At 43.0% G+C, this 18856-nt stretch overlaps 1 protein-coding gene across 6 annotated transcripts in view; it reads left to right on the top strand.

Moving 5' to 3' along the window:
* Window positions 1-12331: 12331 nt before the first annotated feature.
* The window catches only part of CDH20 (cadherin 20), a 110443-nt gene continuing 103918 nt past the window's right edge, over window positions 12332-18856 (top strand). For 2 of the 6 annotated variants that reach the window (XM_072329138.1, XM_072329143.1), the window contains exons 1-2: window positions 12332-12554; window positions 12987-13200. The gene's annotated coding sequence lies outside the window, so the exon portion shown is untranslated. Of the gene's footprint in view, window positions 12555-12986; window positions 13253-18856 lie in introns of all 6 variants that reach the window. The other 4 variants (XM_072329137.1, XM_072329140.1, XM_072329139.1 and 1 more) reach the window with 3 other exon arrangements.

Consider the following 18856-nt stretch of genomic DNA (forward strand, 5'->3'; position numbering starts at 1 on the left):
GCCATTTTTTGTACATAGAGGAATTCAGTGAGGTACCTTTAGTTTATGCACACTTCTACATCAGACTGATCAGACTTGACCAGACTGCCCCTCTGCTGCCATCTGTTGCACAGCAACAACATGTAATGGAGTACTGATTGGAAAGCTCACCCTCTACTGCCATACCACCAACATCCACCAACATAATAAAACAAGAGGCATTACTTTCAGAGCATCCCTCATACATTGCTGCCTTTTGTATACATATGTCTTCTGCTTTTACTGCCTATTTTTATCGGTTGTCTTCTACATCATTGCTATTATCGATACATCCTTGCCATTTTGGTGGTGTGTCCACGACAACACTACTTCTGTACATGTGCTATATAGCTACTTTAGGAATGTGTAGGCAGACTAGTGAATCTGAGCAATTTCAGAGCTATTGCACACATAAAGAACAATCCTGCACTGCTGGAGCAATACAGCCCTCCTCAGCCCCCCAACTGTGCTACTGTTTCTCGAGCTACATGCACGCTGACAGGGAAATATGAACATACATGCCATGAAAGCAAAAGGAGCTGTAGGACCGGTGCTGTCTGAATAAATTTAAGAGCCCCCAAGTCTCAAATGAAACGGAGTGACACGGTCTTGTAAAAACTACCATCAGGGAGAAAGAGAAATGTATTAGGATGCTTGTAGGTCATTGTTAATTAAAAAAGCATCTGATTATCATTAACATAAGTTGTCACTGAAGGAAATGGGCCTTTCATTGCAGGAGACAAACTGGCTGAGTTAGCTTAAATTGTCTGAAGTACATGTACCATGTGATGGAACCAGCAAAGAAACTGAAGGCAAATTATAATGTTGCATGTAGGTAACTAATTCAGAAAACAGTTAAGCTGATGTTGAACCTCAATGTTTTGTTCAATTGCAGTAGTGCCGGCACAGGCAATGGCTGAGTTAGAGCTCTAAGAGCAGCAGATTTCTCACAGCTGAAGACAACATTCCTACATTTGCAAAAGCTAGAAAAAATTTTAAAAAGCAATGCAAAAAGTCATAAATTCTTTATAGGTATATCTCAAAAAAAAGAAAGTCCTAGCACATAGATTAATTTGTATCTCTCCACTTGCCAGACAGTTCTGTGCCAAACCCTGTTATATTTCTATTTCATGATTCTTTCCTACAGATATTTCCACCTAGTTAGAATTTGACTCGGAGGTATTTGGTCTTCCTCTTGCTCCAGAAGTCACTCTGCTTTACTCTCGTATTGCCAGTGGCTATACCAAGAATAGCCCTGTGACTGACACAGCTTCCAAAGCACTTTTTGTTTGAAACTCCACACTCTGGAGGAAAATCATCAAATGGAGCGAGAAAAGCTTTAAAGGCTACACAAATCTTGTCTTTAATTTTTGTGATACACTATGGTACAACTGGAGAAGATATGTCTCAGCATGGATCTTAAGCACACGTTCCCTCTTTCTGTGTCTATATGGAGGTTAGCAGCTGGAGTTTTGGGGTCATTTTACTAAGTCACCTCATTAAGTAACAGTTGCATTCTTGAGCTTGAATCTTCATATAGTCTCTTTGTTTCATCTAGCAAGAGCACTGCTGCAGAACTGAGCAACTAGGTGATGTGTGCAAATCAATGTAGTTCCCTTTGTTGGTGCTAAACTGATTTACATGAACCACGCATTTGTCCCATCTCGTGTAAATGTGGCTCTCAGAATAACACATCCCTTTTCTAAATTCATGTTTTTATATCTGTTCATTCTATCAGATCACTAAGCATTAAATAAACACGTTATGTTAAATTCATAGCTATGAGAGTTTAGTAAAGAGCAACCTCCTCTACAGATACAGACTACGTTAACCACTAAGATGCTTCTGGAAAATGTTCCCTTTTCCCCTCTTTGGTTTACCTCTAGCAGCCACCCTCCTTTCACCAGAGGGCTTCTGGTGCCTTCTCTTTTCTTGCCAGCTCTTGCACCCGCAGGTGCTGTCAATGCTGAAACTCTCCATGCCGTTACAAATGTGATTTGTTCACCTTAAAACTTGAAGTCCCTTGTATGGAGGAAAATGTGTATGTGATTCTTCCTCTCTGCTTTGCTCTCTTGAGACCCCAGCTGGAGTACCTCATCCAGTTCTGGGGCCCCCACCACAAGAAGGACATGGAGCTGTTGGAGATGGTCCAGAGGAGGGTCACAAAGATGATCAGAGGGCTGGAGCACCTCTCCTACAAGGACAGGCTGAGAGAGATGGGGCTTCAGCCCGGAGAAGAGAAAGCTCCAGAGGGCTCCAGAGGGACCTAATAGCAGCCTTCCAGTACCTGCAGGGGGCCTACGGGAAAGCAAAGGAGGGATTTTTAATAAGGGCAAGTAGTGACAAGTGCAAACAGTTTTAAACTGGAAGAGGGGACATTTAATCTAGTTACCAGGAAGAAATTATTTACTGTGAGGATAGTGAGACCCTGGAAAAGGTTACCCAGAGAGGTTGCAGCTGCACCCTCCCTGGGAGCACTCAAAGTCAGGCTGGATGGGGCTTTGTGTAACCTGGTCTAGTGGGAGGTGTCCCTGCCTACAGCAGGGAATTGGAACTAGATGATCTTACAGGTCCCTTCTAACCCAAATCATTCTAAGATTCTATGATTTCAAGCAAGCAGACCCTGACTAGAATTACAACCTAAGGATATATCATGTCTGGCAGAGCAGGCCCTGGTCTCGGGGAGGTCCTAAGCAAATAAAAAAAAATGCACCTGAGAGGCAGGTTTGTTGACTAGTTCTTATTATTTTGAACCCACTGGACATTAAGTTTGTGCCTCTCATATTAACATGATTGCCTGATAGGAAAAGAAGCATGGGGCACTTTTTCAAAACAGATCTTGAGTAGTTAATGTTTGTGTAGATGATCATCATGGTTTTTCTTTAGAGAGGCTTGCTCTTCAGACTATTCTCACACTCATCCAAAAGCTCAGACTCTTCCAATGGGATCCTAAAATCACAAAAGCAGTCTCTATCCTCGATTTAAAGGAGGGCATCTTTTACTTTGCATTCCCAAATGGCTCGATGCCTGAGTTAAAGAGAAAAGACTATTTTGTGTTTTTTTTTTCTGCAGATATTCAATGATACTGTACTAGGAATGTATAAAGAAGGCTCAGTTGTGTATAAATTCTTTGGGGAAAATGTTTGTTGACATGAACAGGATTTTTTGCTTGAGTAAGGTCCGCAAGATTTGGTCTGATAGGTGTCTTGAGGTTTTCTGCCACAACTGTGCTGAGATGACAGCTACAGTGACAGCAGTAGCAAATCAGACATTTTTAGCCTGTAAACCCAGCTCACACATGGGCATACTGGAAAGCCCACTTCCTACTCTGGACAGGTACATTTACATATGCAAAACAAAGCTTCAGTTGTCTTAAAAATGTAAATTAGCCTCCGATGTTTCTGCTTGTGAACACATGCCCCAGAATTAGCTAACGTGCCCTGAACACAGATTTTTACTATACTCAGAGAAAGTCATGTCTTCAAAGGAAAATAAAGATTTCTTGTTGACTTTGCTCTTATTCTATCTATTCTAGGAAAACTGAGGACATATTTCATTTATGAAAAGCTACTTCAACTAGCTTAGCAATCAAGTTAGAGGCACCTCAGTAGTAACATACCGCCTTTTGTCATTTTTCCTACACTTCTGTATTTTATGTACTGCACTGATATGGAGCTTTTCTTGAAGAGTTTTCTTCTGAATCACTAAATAGTTGAACAGACTGTCACTAGAAGACGCTTTGGAACTTTTACGAGCGTACTTTTATTGTAAATATTCATTTACAGCAGAGCTATTTCAGTACCAGAGCTTAAGAAACAGTGCCATGAAAATTCTTAGCTAGAATAGTCTATAATTTGTTGGGTTTATTTAGTAAAACTCTCAGTCACAGATGGCAAATTTTAGTCAGAATTAATAAACATAAGCATGTTGATTTGCAGTATTATTTCATCTTGTTTCCCTCTTCTGTGTATTCATAAAATCTTTGAAAACCTTAAGCTTTATCACTGTCTCTTAGAAAAAACATAATCATGGTATGAAATTAGTTTTCTCTCACTCTGTCTGTTGGGATCTCAGTGCACTTCTAGCTAATATGCAAATAACTGTTTTCCTGCATAACTTGTCCCTCTCCTTGAAGACAGGAATAGTGTGGCAGAAGATGATAAAAGTTTTGTGGCTAAATAAGTTGCCCCTGAGCTGCACGCAGAGCACTGGTATGTCTTCAAGCTCCACTTACGCCAGTTAAGACCGTGCTCTTGCATGGCATGCTTCAGGCTGCTACTTGAATTTTCCTTCAAGGTCACACATGACTGTTTCTGGGGGTGTGAAAGGGATGAACCCCAGAGTGACTGTTAAACTGAACCTGGTCAACACTCTGAGTGACATTTAAGCCACAGAGAGAAGCCAAGTCTCCCTTCCGTTAATTCAAGTGATGTCTCAGCCACTTCTGGAGGAGTTTAGAACAGTAAGCAAGAAATAAGTCATGGGAGGGGTCCTGGTGTCACCTCATTTGATTTGGCTGATGTCCAGTATACTAGCCAAGGTTCGTCTGGTGTCTGGTATCTCAACCACTCCTGGAACTAGAGCCAACTACAACTATCAGTAAGGGATAGGGAAGACTGTCCCTTCCCTTTTTTGCTTTGACACTATAAATAGGGGCTACTGGGAGGATGGCCCAGGCCTCTTCTTAATATCCTACTGATGTTAATTCTTTTTCCCTCTAATGTATGGACCTTGAGTGTTGTTTACCCTTAATCTGACAGGGAGGATTTGTCAACATGATTCCCTTCTTCCCTTCACAGGTGGAACATGAAAAGGTGCACTGAGATGAAAGAGCCCATCACTGTACAGAGGGGCAAGCACAAGGCCCCAGGTAATAACTCTAAGCCACTGGCTTCCTTTGCTAAGAGTTTCCTCTTTTCATTAGGCTAGAGAAGGTGACTGAATTTATTAGCCTAAACCGGGCTGGAATAGATGAGATTTACAGTGATATATAGAAGAAACACCGAGTTGGAGAAAAAAAAATATGAAAAATTGAAATGATAAAGTTGTATTGGTAGCTTGTTGAGGTAATTGAAATGCCTTGTTATGTTGTGTTGTGATGGGTTCAAATAAAATACAGGTGCAATTTGTCTAGATCATGCCTGTAGCACACTACAAAATAGATTCCTCTCTTCTAGTGTTAAGGACAGGTTCAATTTTTGGCTGTCAGTGTGGATTGTGAAGAGGTGAGATGAGAATAAAACTTCTCCTTATTGATGTGCTTGACAGTCCAGCATTGTTTGTGCTGTGCTACTTTCAGCAAGTTGGTGAGCATTATTCAAGGCACCAGTGGGATTTCTGCAGACAAGCACAGTGCTCCCAGTTTGTGCCCTGTTGGCATCCTACACTCTGGCTCCTGCTTGGATAAAGGTCTCCAGCGTTGGTGCAGATTGTCACCCTCAAAACCACCACCTAGTCCCCAGGGCACTGAGGAATGTCCATGCACCTCGCTGAGGTATATCCACACTGTGGTACTGCTGTGGGAAGACAGCTCTGTTCAGAAGGCCCCTGGATGCTTTGGCTTTGGCTGTCAGTGGACCCAGTCCTGAAGCAGTGCACATGTAAAATGAGGAAGGAATAGAATCAATTAGATCCCTCTAAACTGCAAGGAAATAATTTAATAGAGGTTACTGTGTAGATTTCAAGAGGGAAAAGATGCTATGTATCTCCAAAAATTACGTGGATTCCTGAAGCTATTCCTGAAGCTTTTCACCCATTGAAAATCCTAAGTCTTACCTGAATCAAGACAAGAGCCTGAGGACCCTGGTCTGTCTAATCATACATTTATTTCCTATCTAGTCCTTAAGTCCAGTCAGAAAACATGGTCTCCAAACCATGCCTTACAACAGGAGGGTTTTCAAGGAAGACACAAATATTAGACAGGTAGAGCACCTACTTACTCTTTTTGTTATCTGTGAAGGTAAGAGGCAGGAATGACAGCATGTACCTATTGCAAGTCCAAAGCAATGTAACTGCTTTCTGGCATACTGCTTCTACCACTGCTTCTACCACTACCCTGTGGCTGAATACTGTTTTCCATAAGATTCAACACTTGTAGGCTGCAATTTGATTACTTTGTGTGGTCAGGAGAAGATTTTGTTTAATCGTATTCCCAGTACAGCAGTGAAAACATGTCAGAAGCTATTAATATTGCAGAGGAGTAACCAGGTTCCCAGATAGGTATTTTATAATTACATAAGTAGCAGCATTGTAACAGTCAGAGTGATCTAAGGCTATGTAACAGAGGCTAAGTTTGGGAGGAGAAGTAATGCCTGTCATGAAACAAGCTTGTACCTAGGGAAGTAAAAAAAAAAGCAGACCAGCTTTTACTCTGGGAAGGGCATGTGTGCCTGATCCATCCTTCCATTCTAATCAGTTGGTCTAATAGGAAATGTTGCCTGTATCTATAAACCTTGCCTTGCAAATATACGTGATTTGAATCAATAAATAGATCTTCATCGCACAGTTAATAAGCATATGATAATTTAAGGCTGATGAGTAGTAGTGACATGTAGGATGTACACAGAAATCTTTTTAAATACAAACCAAATTATGTGTATTTTGAAAAAATATATATACTGTTTAAAAATATATATATATATGTATATATATTACTATGAATGAAACCTGTAATGTGCTTGTACAGTGTAATTCAACTTTCTCTGTAGTATCTATCTCTGTCTCCATAATGCCCTTCATTCTTTGCTTTGTGTTAAGGATATGTATTGACTTTGTAAAATCACCGTAGCAAGCTGTAAATGATGTATTCAAAGAAAAATGACTGCCCAGTTCCCATAGAGAGAACATGAACAGTGCTGGGCAATCAGAGTTATGCTGCATTTTGTATTGTGACATCCAGTGCAATCAGGAAAAGCAGCCCAAACACAGACATCACTGACTTCTGACAATAGAAGTCTGTTCCTTTTAATATTCATACTGAGAAATTTGAAGCGTTTTTCCTTCTTCACCTTACTCCCTCCCCATTAGTGCCTGTCATCATCCATGGGGAGAAGACAATCCTTCATTATCTATACTTCCTTCCAATACTTGAAAGGAGTGTAGAAACAGGAGGGGGTACATCTGTTTATGAGGGAAGATAGGGATAGGACAAGGAGGAATGGTTTTAAACCGAGACAGGGGAGGTTTAGGTTGGATATTAGGAGGAAGTTTTTTGCACAGAGGATGGTGACGCACTGGAACAGGTTGCCCAAGGAGGTTGTGGATGCCCCGGTTTGTCCACAGTCCATACACAACACCTGGTAGCAGATACACCACACCAAACATTTCAGTCCTTGCACCTAACCAGCACAGCTACAGATATTCACAAGTGTTTGTTTTCCAAACGACTCTAAGAGCAGAAAAGCTGCTCATCAGAACAGTTGTTTGAGAAAAGCTTTTAAAAGTAAATACTGTGGTAGTAATACATTTCTGTGTGTTTTGGATTTGAAATTTCACATTCTGGATAATAAAAAGTGGTACTGTCAGGGTGAGGAAGGCCAGGATGAAGCCAAGGTATCATGGCAATTGCTTGGCAGCTTGCCTCAGAGACCTTCAGCTGCACAAGCCTCGTGGTGTGCTCTGTCTGGGGTGAAATTCTCAGGTGTGAGTAGGACTTTGAACTTTTGTACTTCTGTCTCAAAATGAAATCAGGTCTCAAATGAAACCAGTAAAGCCCAGACAAGTTTTCAAGTTGGTTCCTGCTCTTGGGATTCCCTGGCACTCTGGAGTTTGAAAGCCTCAGCATGAAGGGAAAGCTAATACACATCAGTGGGAGAAAGGGCAGTGTTTTCTTCAGTGGCTCCAGACAAACGGGGGAATCAAACTCTTCTGAAGATACAGACGGAGTAGAGTGTGGTGATGGTCTCTTTGTAAAAGACAGAAATAGAAGTCTGCATTCAATTCAGTGTCTTCCCTAAGGACAGCCATTCAGAAAGAAGATGCTGAATTCTACGGCCTCCCTTCAAAGAGACAATAGACTAAAGCGGGACTGAAATGATGAACTGAAAATTAGATTTACAAGAGGTGCAAGAGGCAAGCAAAGGCTTAATTTTTGAGAGCAGAAGATAGTCCAAAATACAGCTGTGCTGCCAAATGGCCAGGTTTGGATATGTGTTTGACTCAGGCTGTCATTAATTAAGGTAGAAGATAAGAAAGCCTTGCGGGATTTGTCCTACTATTTGTGAAGACAACCCGCTGCATTAAGTGACTGACTAATGCCAATTAAGGGAAGGAGCAGAGCAAAGATGCAGTTCTGAGGGAAGAGGAGGCCTTTACAGCACTCTTTGACAGTGCTACACAGATAGACCCCTATAAGGGTTGAAAACTTAGGCTCTAGCACTGAGCTGTGTCTGGGATCTAATTACGTGGAGGAAAGGGAGAGAGGAGGTAATACCTTTGCAGTCAGCGTTGTAGAGCTTCTATCCATACATGCCTTCTTTACTTTGGTCATGTCAGCATCACACTGAGCTCTCTGCTGGAATTTGTGTGCATGTGAACTCTTCAAGAGGCTGAGGAGTTCAGGAGTTTTACCATTGCATCACATGACATCTGGTGCTTTCTTGGCGAGTAGAGTTGGTATTCTCATCTGTGGACATGACAGCTTGAAAGCTGTTCCTATTACTGATTTAGTGACGTTTTACAAAGTTGGTCTGCCTTTATGACTGCACACATTGCTTTCACCATCCCTGCTGTTACGGATGTGTTGTCTCTGTACATCGCTTTTTCAGCGGTGTGCAGTTTTATTTTATTACTTTGGTGCCTTCTTGCTTTTGGGTGCTGGCCTCATTTTGCCACTTGTCATATAAAATCCTTCTTTTTTTAACATTCCCTTTTTGCCTTCCTCAAAACTTGTTGCATTTGAAAAGATGTGATTCAGTGCACGCTTAAAAAAAAAAGAAAAATGATAATAATACAATCTCATTCAAGATTAACCTCAAAAACAAACCAATAGTTAAATGACTATTTGAGAAAGTCAGCTATATCTTGTTGAGTCCTGCAGCCCTTCTTGGTGCAAATATCTGGTGCTAGTAGTGCTGAAGACTGAGCGGTTCCCATTAGCGCTACCAGCTGTACAGTGGTTCCGTGACACAGCCCACACCTCCACAACTTCGGTCTAAAGAATCATGAACAGAGTTGGATAACGTGAAGCAGGGATGTAAGTTATGCAGCGACACAAAAGCTGTTGTATGACACGAAATGACAACACCAAAGCTGAAAATAGCTAGGTTTTTTTTCAGCTTTCTTCTCTATCATTTCTTTAGCTCTGTCATTTAGGTAACTTGTAACTCATTCTTCAACTCAGTCCTGCAAGACAGACTACTATATGAACCCGTAAGCAATATCCATATGTAATGCTGCTGCTCTCAAGTTTTCCTTGTAGGGGAACAGTGTAAATAGCTTGCAGCATGCAAAATTTTCTTGTTCAAACAGTGATAGCAAAATGTTCCTTTCATCTCTCCGAAAGCCTCTAAATTTTAAAGCTACTCAGCATGCTGCATTCTTTAGTATTTTTTACTCTGTCTTGCATGGCTTTAGCATTATGCATAACATGATGGCAGGGAGAACATCCAGCATTGGAGACAAAAGACTTAGCTCTTTCATGTAAGGACATTTAACCACAGTTGTGCTTAATACAATAATCTGTATTCAAGAACTGATTTTTGTGGTTCGATTAAGGTTAATGAGAGCTAGAGTCAGGTTTATTTCATTTCAGATTGAACTTGTATGCTTTGTTTTTGAGGAAGGAGGTGAGGTAGATTCTTACCCACCTGTTCTGCACACAGTGCGTACATTCGGCATGAGGATGTTTGAAAACTTGCTTGCTTTCTCTGCGAAAAGCCTGATGGTTGATATCACACAGATGACGTTGAGACAGGTGAAATGATGGGCATATTTCTGCCATGTACGCTCAATTCTGATTTCATAGGCGCGTGAGAACACTCTTCAGTTCGCATGACTCAGCCCTGTGCTGGGGGGGGAGCATGAGACAACCACTGGCAGTGTTAAGTTCCTCCTCTTTTACTGTATATCTCACAACAGCTCCCAGAAAAGACAGTCGCTGTCACTGAGATGCGTCCCTATGAAGGAAGACAATGCACAAGGGAGAAATTAAGAGTACCCAGCCACACCTGCTCTGGTAAAACGCAGTGTTTGGATAATCCATTCTGCTGTGTATGTGAAACTGAAGATCTCGTGTGTTAAATGGGTGCTGGTTTTTTTTTCAGTGCTTATGCTGTATATTCTAAAATTCTCATGGGTTTTCTCCATCATATATACAAGCGCTGGATTACATAATGTATATTATCCCTAAATTATAACCTGAAACAACAAGCAGAATCTGCATTTATTTTTGTGGTGCTGTGACTTACACAATAATCAAAGAGCGTTTGCTGCAGCTTCCATTCCATTCAAGCTGTCATATGTATTTTATCCTTTTCTTTTTTTCTTTTTTTTTTCTTCCTTACTGCTGCAGTCCAACTTGAGGGAAAAAGTGCAAACTTACAGACTATGCTCAAACCGAGATGCAAACATAGTGTCATCTGTTTTGCCTTTTAAGTTAAAATAAGACATTAGAGCAGGCTGCCCAGGGAGGTGGTGTGGTCACCGTCCCTGGAGGTGTTCAAGAGACGTGTGGATGTGGCACTAAAGGACATAGACAGTGGGGGTGATTTGGTGGTTGGAATGGATGATCTTAGCAGTCTCTTCCAGCCTCATTGATTCTATGATTTTGTGATATATACAATACACTATGTTGAAGCAGAGAAATAAAGATGTTTGTATACGCTGCAGGAAGATACATGTTGCGAATCAAATCCCAGCCTGGATGTACACGCTCATTCAATATCAGCTGGATTCCAGCAACAGGTCGTTGCTCCTGGGATTGGAGTCCCAGTGTGATGGTGTGCTGATAACTTTCTGTGATGATGTTACATACATCCCATCCTGCTGTCGGGGAGAAGTGGCACTGAGGGACACGTTTGGCCTTCTCATTACCAGAACTATCACCAGCCTGTGGTGCTGACCAGTGGAGCTGACATGAGAGCCTGTTCTGCCCCCCTGGACTCTTACACTGAGTCCAGAGATAAGCATGTGACAAAGCAAGCTAGGATAACATCTTGTGGCTTCCCAATAGATCAAAGCATTCATTTATCACCACTGTAATTCACCATGTTTGGGGCACCATGCCAGACTCCAAACTCCCAATAACTTCTCTCAAGAGATTTGCATGCCCTTTTTCTTTCCTGATGCTGAAATGACCGAGTTGTGGTCAGTATGAAAAATGTGGGGTCAGAGAACTAGTCAGTGTGACCTTAGTTCTGTAAATAACCATTAGTGCAGGTCTGGATGGACATAAAAAAAAACAAGATCTTGACTGTATCATCTGAATCTTCATCTCTAGATCTGACTACAGAGGGACTGGCGCTGTCCCAAAGAATCGATAATGAGATTTAGAGCCTCCCACTGCCCAGCTCAGGTTCAGCCACAGGCTGTCAGGACTCTGTTGTTCTCTGAGCTCAGTGGAGCTGCCTGAGAGCTTCCAGCTTAACCTGGGCTGGAGAGTGCACTGTGCTGGCAGTGGCCAGAAGTACAGCCCTGGTATCCAAGTGGGTGAGATTCCGTCCCCACGTCACTGAGGTTGGCATGAGTTTGCACCCTTCCCCTTCTGCCTGCAAGAAGGTGAGGGTGGCCGGGTGGCTATAAGGCAGGTTGATGGCAGAGCGGATGCTCCATGCCCTGTCCTGCTGACCCTGTGCTGTGCCACACTATGGGCAGCGTATCCCAGCCAGCCCGGTAGCTTTTATGGACGCTGAGACTATCTTTAAAAGTGGATGTAAAACCCTTTTATCATTTGGTTGCTTTTCCGAAGTATTACACAAACCCTCCAGGAAACCGTACTGTTTACCCTCATAAAAGTAGCTCTGACATTAGTCTGGGGATGTTTATTAACTAAAACCGAGCCTTCTAAAGAAAATCAGCTTTCATCTCTCTCTCTTTTTGTTAAATAAAGCAAAGCTTCAACCCCCCCCGCCCCCCTCCCCACACACGCACACGCACACACACACACTCAGTACTACTTTTGCTCTCCTTCATCCCGCTCTCTCGCAGCCGTGCCCAAACACTCCCGAGGTGCGGACACCCTCACGGAAGGGGCTGCGCGGGGCCGCGGCGTCAGCCGGGGGGTTCCGCGAGGGGGTGGGCCGGTGGGGGGCCGGCGGAGGAGGGCGCAGCGCCCGGCTCCAATCGCCTCCCTCTCGCACCCGCCGCGATAGCCACGGGCAGCGCCAACCCCGCGCAAAGCCCGCGCACGCCCCGCGCAAGGCAGGCGGCGCTGCGCCCCGCGCAGCCGGAGGCGGGAGCGAGCGGCAACGCTGCGCGGAGGAGCCCGGTGGGTCCATACGAGGAGCGGAGAGGCGTGGGGCGGCGATGTGAGGGCGCAGCCAGCGAGCGGGGCAGCCCCAGCGCCGGGGAGGCAGCCCGGAGCTCCTGTGCGTAGCAAGGTAACGCGTCCGGTCCTCAGTGGGGCTGCTTTCTGCCGTCTTTCCTTCTGGCTCAATGTTTCCCCATCTTTATCTTGTCTGTTTCTTCTCCCCCCGTCCCCCTTTTTTTTCCCCTTCATTTTCCTTTTTTCCCCCTCTCTTTTATATTTTCTTCTATTCTGTTTCCTTTTTTTCCCCTTTCTTTTTTTCTCTTTTCTTTTTTCCCCCTCTTTCCCTCTCTTTCATTTTTCTTTTTTTTCCTCTCTTCCCCCCTTTTCTCTCTCTTTCCTCCTTTTCTCTCTCTCTTTCCTTTTCTCTCTCTCTTTCCTCCTTTTCTCTCTCTCTTTCCCCCTTTTCTCTCTCTCTTTCCTCCTTTTCTCTCTCTCTTTCCCCCTTTTTCTTTCCTTGTTTTTCATTTCCCTTGTTTATTTTATTTCTCCTCCTCCTTTCCAGCCCCCCTCCCTTCCCAGTCTCTCTCCCAGGACTGGGTTAGGGGCAATCCCACCTCGCCCCGCTCCGGAGCTGCCCCGGGACGCTCCCGGCTGCAGGTGCGGCGAGAGGGGAGGGGGAGCCCTGGGGAGGTGCATCGAGGACACTCGAAGCCGGAGCGTGGGCACGGAGCAGCCGCCTCCAACTTTCCCGGGGCACGGGGGTTTCTGCGGAGAAGGTGCGGGCGGTGCGCGGCGAGCGATGGGAGCTGCCCCCGCCGGGGCTCCCGTGTAAGCAGCGAAGCCCCCTGGAGGGTTCCGGGCTCGGTGGGCGCTGCGGGAGAGGCAGCGGGCGCGGGGGGAGCGGGGCGGGTGAGCGGGCGCGGATGGTAAAAGATACGGAAGGAAGAACCCCAGTGGCTGGGACATAAATCAGGCAGAATATATGGGGAGTTGATGAGAATAGGTCTTTTCACCCTTAAAAAAAAATAGCCACTCTGGAAGAGAAAAAGGAGGCTGATTATTGGCATCCAGCTCCGAATCCCAGGCAGCTGATGCTGAGGGGAGCCAAAGGGAGCAGTTCTTCTTGGTTTAAAAACAGCAAGACAGTCTCTGCCAAAGATTGCTGTAAACACTGAATAAAGATTTCATTGTGGCTCGGTGTGACTAGAATAATTAGGCGGTTAATTGTTCATTCTGATCTTAAAGTGCAGCAATCAGTGGTGCACAGTAGGAAAAATACAGGGGAAAGAGAGGAAAAACAGCAATAGGAAAATGATAGGAATATGTATCACTTTTTCCTCTCCCGCAGGTTTTTCTTTTGAGACTGAGAGCACGTGGGTGCTGGTCTGTTTAGATAGAGAACACCTTTGTACAGCCAGGGCGTAATTGTGCTTTTGCAGCCACTGTGTCAACATCACTGTGGGCTGGACCAAATCGAATTATGAGACTTAGAGAAATCTCATTTTATGGAAATGAAATCTGAAGATGCCAGGAGAATGAATGTCTGAGCTCGGTTGACTGATAGCAATTAATGCATTTTACTTATGTGTACACTTTATTGCCAGCTCAGCAGGGATGCAAGCTAATGGTGCCAGCTTTTGTGCTGCTCCAAGACATTTTTCAAGCAGGCACACAACGTTTTATTGGTAAACCGTTCAGAGTTTTTAATGCTGTGACTGTGCCCCCCTTCAAATCGAGCTCCTTGCAGCGCTGACTCTTCTATGGTCGTCTAAGGAAAAGCTCTCTTGTTGCACTGCGAGCTGTTCCCTGTGAGGCAGTAGGAAAGCGCAACCTGCTTGTGCTTGTGCTGGGGGAGGCTGTAAGTTGTTGAGCAAGACGTGCTTACTAGCATTAGAATAGGACTCACTGATGGGAACTGAAAGATGGCACCACAGGCAAGAAAGGTTCTCTTTCCTATGCAGAATGCTTTTCCATATGTGTTAGTTCATGTCAGAGAAGCATGCTAATGGGTTGTCAGAAAAGAAGGAAGAGTGCTGTGTTTAAAAGAAAGAAAGCTTCGTAAGTTCGTAGGCATTTGAGCAAAGTGGAAGAGAGTTTAAAAGTCTGATTGTAAAGGAAACACATTCGTCCCTCACATGATTTCATGGACTTTAGAGAAGTTATATGAAAGATTCGGTCTGCTCAGAGACATCCATGTAGCCTGCCCATCCATCGTAAGAAAATACATAAAGGTGGATGGGTCAGGCAAGAGAAGCTCAGTTAAATATAATTTTCTGTCACTGCCCATACAGGAAGCATCGTCAAACAGAAACAGACCTTTCATTCAACTCTCAAAAGTAGAACAATTTGTCGTATATTGTTGAATGTTGAAGGTTTCAATCTGAACTTTGCTAGATTTCTGTGGGAAGAAAGGTGGAGAAAACACAAAGTGTACTGTCTTTCCAATGGTACAAAAAAGACACAAAACACTGCAGCCTTTTCTCCGGCCACAGAGTTTAGGGCAGCCAGGACAGAAGGGTGACTCCAGAGATTCGTCCAAAGTGATGGCAAAGAAAATCAAGGGGATATGCAAGTGCCATGGTTTAAATGTGCTTCACAAGCATTTTTATTAAGCTGTTGAACATTCGTTGTCCAACCATAATGATACTGGTATTCTGTCCGTGAAGAGTATTCCTGATTTAGTTGCAAGGTGTATTGACGGAAACTCTTCCAGGTATTTTGCTTGCTAGTACAGTCTGGAGAGGGATGTTGGTAGCTTTATTTCCACTGCGAGGCACCTTAGAGTGTTCTGCTCTTGTTAAAGCAGTTCCAAAAGCACAGTGATCAAGTGGTCACATAGGAGACTGCTCAAGCTTCTTCTTGTGATGTTCTAACAAAGAATGTTTCTAAAGGCCACGAAGAGATTTTCTTCTACAAAGATGATGTTAAATTTTAGAACAAAACATTTAGTACAGAACCATGATTTTGAGAGAAGTCTGAGGTGTATGTTTGTTTGTTTTTTCTTGCATTCCTAAATACAACATTTACCAAATGGCTCCTCTTTTCTTTAATAACATGAGATGAAAACATATTTTGGGCATCACAGTAAGTTGGGGAAGAAGCCTTTCTTGCATTTTTACAGCACGTTTAACAAAATACACAGAGAATTATACACAGATATTCAAGGAAAACACATGCCATTGAAATTTAGTCAAAGACTGAATAGTACCTTATACCTAAAAGTTGTTTGAAACGGACAGTACATCTTCGTAATAAAATTGCATTGTCACAGACGTAATTGTTATTCATAACAAGTAGTCTCACAAACAGATTCCATCCCTGTAAGTATTGAGTCTCAGTCAGGCCAATTATGACTAAATTACTGCATGTTCTCTGCTGTATCAACTAATTAAAGGGTAATTAATAAAATGATAATTTCATTCTATGGCAATGTCTACATCTGGTTGTCATAGCAGAGTTTGTTTGACATATGGTTAAATGGTCAGATACTACCTTGTATGAATGCAGCATTTGCATAGAACACCTGGCAAGCCTGAGGAATTTTAACTCTTAACACATTCATATCAAGAATCTGTATCCATGCACTATTAGATTTGCTTTCTCATTCTTTTCACCTGGTCTTCTTACACATTTAAGAAAATTTGGTTCTCCAAGTATATGTGAGTGACTCCCTTTGGTAGGGGAAGAGTGGGAAGTGAACTTGGGATGTTAGATTGGGAAAGCAAGGTAATATAGCACCGGATTGTCACTGCAGGAAACAAACTTCTGGTAGCAGACTCTCCATAGATCCCAGTATTCATGGGTGCACCCTCTAGGGAAAAGTGGGCTGGAATTTGCACAGAGACAAAATTATCTCTTTTGGTAGATTCAGTTGTATGTCGGAATAAAGGCTGAGGTTGTGGTCATGACAGCATGGAAAAATCTGCATTGCAGGCTTCCCACACTGTACCTGTCATCTACAGATACAACAAAACTTCTCTCCCATGGGACAGTAACCATGAAAGTCACACATCCTAAAAAAAAATATGAAAATGAAACAATCTTTTATCAAGTCAACAAACAATTCTGGTTTAGGCACTTGATGCTCAAGATCCTGCCTGCACATCTTCTGAAATACCAGTGGTTGAAGTCTTCAGGGCAGTCCATGCATATTTTCTCATACCTTTTTTTCTTTGTAAGTTTTATTTTCAGGGAAAATACGTATCTGAAGCCCCAATATTGCTGTGAAATATTACAACCAGTATTGTTTCAAAGTACGCAGAGGAATGCTTCTGTCCTTTAAAATGTAAATAGTAGTACTTAAACATGGGTTAAATTACTGTTTCTCATTGTGCTGGGTCAAGCTGGATCCCTGATAGAACTAAGGATGAGACAAGAAGTTGCAGACATAATGTTTTCCTTCTCTTTATGGAAAAAAATAATATAAAATGTGGGGAAATAACCAGTGCTTTTTCAGCAACTGAGCAAGGCAAAAAGGATGTAGTAAACTGCAGGAAGGCATGAAAGTCTGTCTTTTCCTATGCAAATGATCCTCAGAGAACAGTTCCCTCAGTGAATAGTCAGGGTGGCTCATCACCTCATGCCGTCAGGTGCAGAGTTTGGCCAGTGATGCTTATAAAGCTCTGTTTGTCTGTCTCTCTGAGAGTCAGAGTCCTGCTTCTTGAGAATTTCCAAGTGCACAGATATATCTCATTTTCATTCTACTCATGGAACTCATTAACACCTGGAAAATCTTTTATAGCATTTAACTGCATCAGATGCACTGTCCGGCACATGTTTTCTTAATAGTGCTTTCACTGTGGTATTGTCAAAGAACCCTTATGTCACAGCTGGGAACATGAATCTGTCGTGTCAGTACTGTACCCTGTTTGAGACAGGAATAGTGTATGAGTGTGTTTTATGGAGGAGCTGAACATGCCCATATACTGCATTAGTGGGAAAGAATGCAAAGCTTGTTCTCCTAAATAACGATTCAGGCTGGTGGTAGTGGAGTACTTTGTGCTATTTAAACACTGCTGCCTCTAAGGCATTGTACCTAAGGAAGGGGAAGTTTGAGGCGTGCAAGACACTCATAGTCTTCTAGTGGTGCGCATCATTTACATTTCATCGGGAAAAAAAAATTGCCAGGGGTTTCTAATTCTGCCGTGGCAACTTGTTTGAAACTGGAAGTTGATATGAAAGTCCTCACCCTGGGAATATTTGTTTTTAAAACAAGTTTGATTTAAATATATTTGGCAATATAAGAAGGAGGGGAAGAGAAGTAAATGTTTTCTAATTCTATATGCTTTTCATGCCCATTAAATCACTGTAAAACCCAGTTTTAAATAGTCTACTTTGTAGCTCTTTAATCAGCATGCCTAGGGTAATTAAAAAAGATAGAACTGTGAATACTGGCTGCAGTACATGTGGAAGACCTACTTTTTCAGAGGAATTTTTAACATAGTTACATACGTTTCATCGAAACATTAAATGCTTAAAATTCACCAGCTCTGACACTACCAGGCCTGTCACAACGATATGCTCCTTTGAAAAGTATTTGCAGACTTGAGCGACCATCACTGTTGTGAAGGTGCTAACTTGGGCCCTCACGTAAAGAATTTGTGCATGAAAGTGGCATTTTATGTAGTCATAGGAGATACTGGATTTTAAAGTGCTTGTCTTACTTTGAAAACTTAAGTACAGTTCATACGCTAAGAAATGTGCTTGGGCCCTGTCCCTGTCACACAGAGCAGAGCTCAGCGCTGCCCCTCCGCTCCCTGTGAGGCGCTGCAGCTGCCACCAGGCCTCACCTCAGCTCCTCTGCTCTGCGCTGAACAACCCAGGGACCTCAGCTGCTCCTCACATACCTTGCCCTCCCGACCGTTCACTATTTATATAGCCCTCCTTTGGATGCTTTCTAATAGTTCTTTGCCCTCCTTATATTGTGGCGCTCAGAGCTGCCCCCAGTGCCCTTTTTTTTTTTTTTTCATCAGGGTGGAAGTTTTCATGCTTTTGACCTTCCCAATAAATAGGTAATTGATGGAGCAAGCCCGGCACCAAACCGTGTAGGGCTGAAGTATGCAGCAGCCAGCAACACAGCCCAAGAGGTCCTGACAGTTTTCAGATTGACAGCACACTGGGGATGACTTATTCTACGTGATTCCTTTAAGCCTACTACAGTAGCAAATCAAAGGTAAAAAAAAAATGAGTCTACATAATTAACCTTCCTGCCTTGGTATTGTGACACGTAGTTAAGAGGCCTTGCAGTATGTAACTTAGTTACAGAAAAGCGAGTTAAGGATTGAGTGAAACGCTTAACTATAAATTTCCTTGCTTGTATGAATTTAATTTAGGATTGCCATCGTGATGTAGCATAAATTAAAATAGTGATAGCAGATCACTACTTGGAAAACCTCTTAAGAAGAACTTAGGTTCCTCACGAGGTTATTATAA

The sequence above is a fragment of the Excalfactoria chinensis genome, chromosome 2 (genome assembly GCF_039878825.1).
Source record: "Excalfactoria chinensis isolate bCotChi1 chromosome 2, bCotChi1.hap2, whole genome shotgun sequence".
In the NCBI taxonomy this organism is placed as follows: Eukaryota; Metazoa; Chordata; class Aves; order Galliformes; family Phasianidae; genus Excalfactoria; species Excalfactoria chinensis.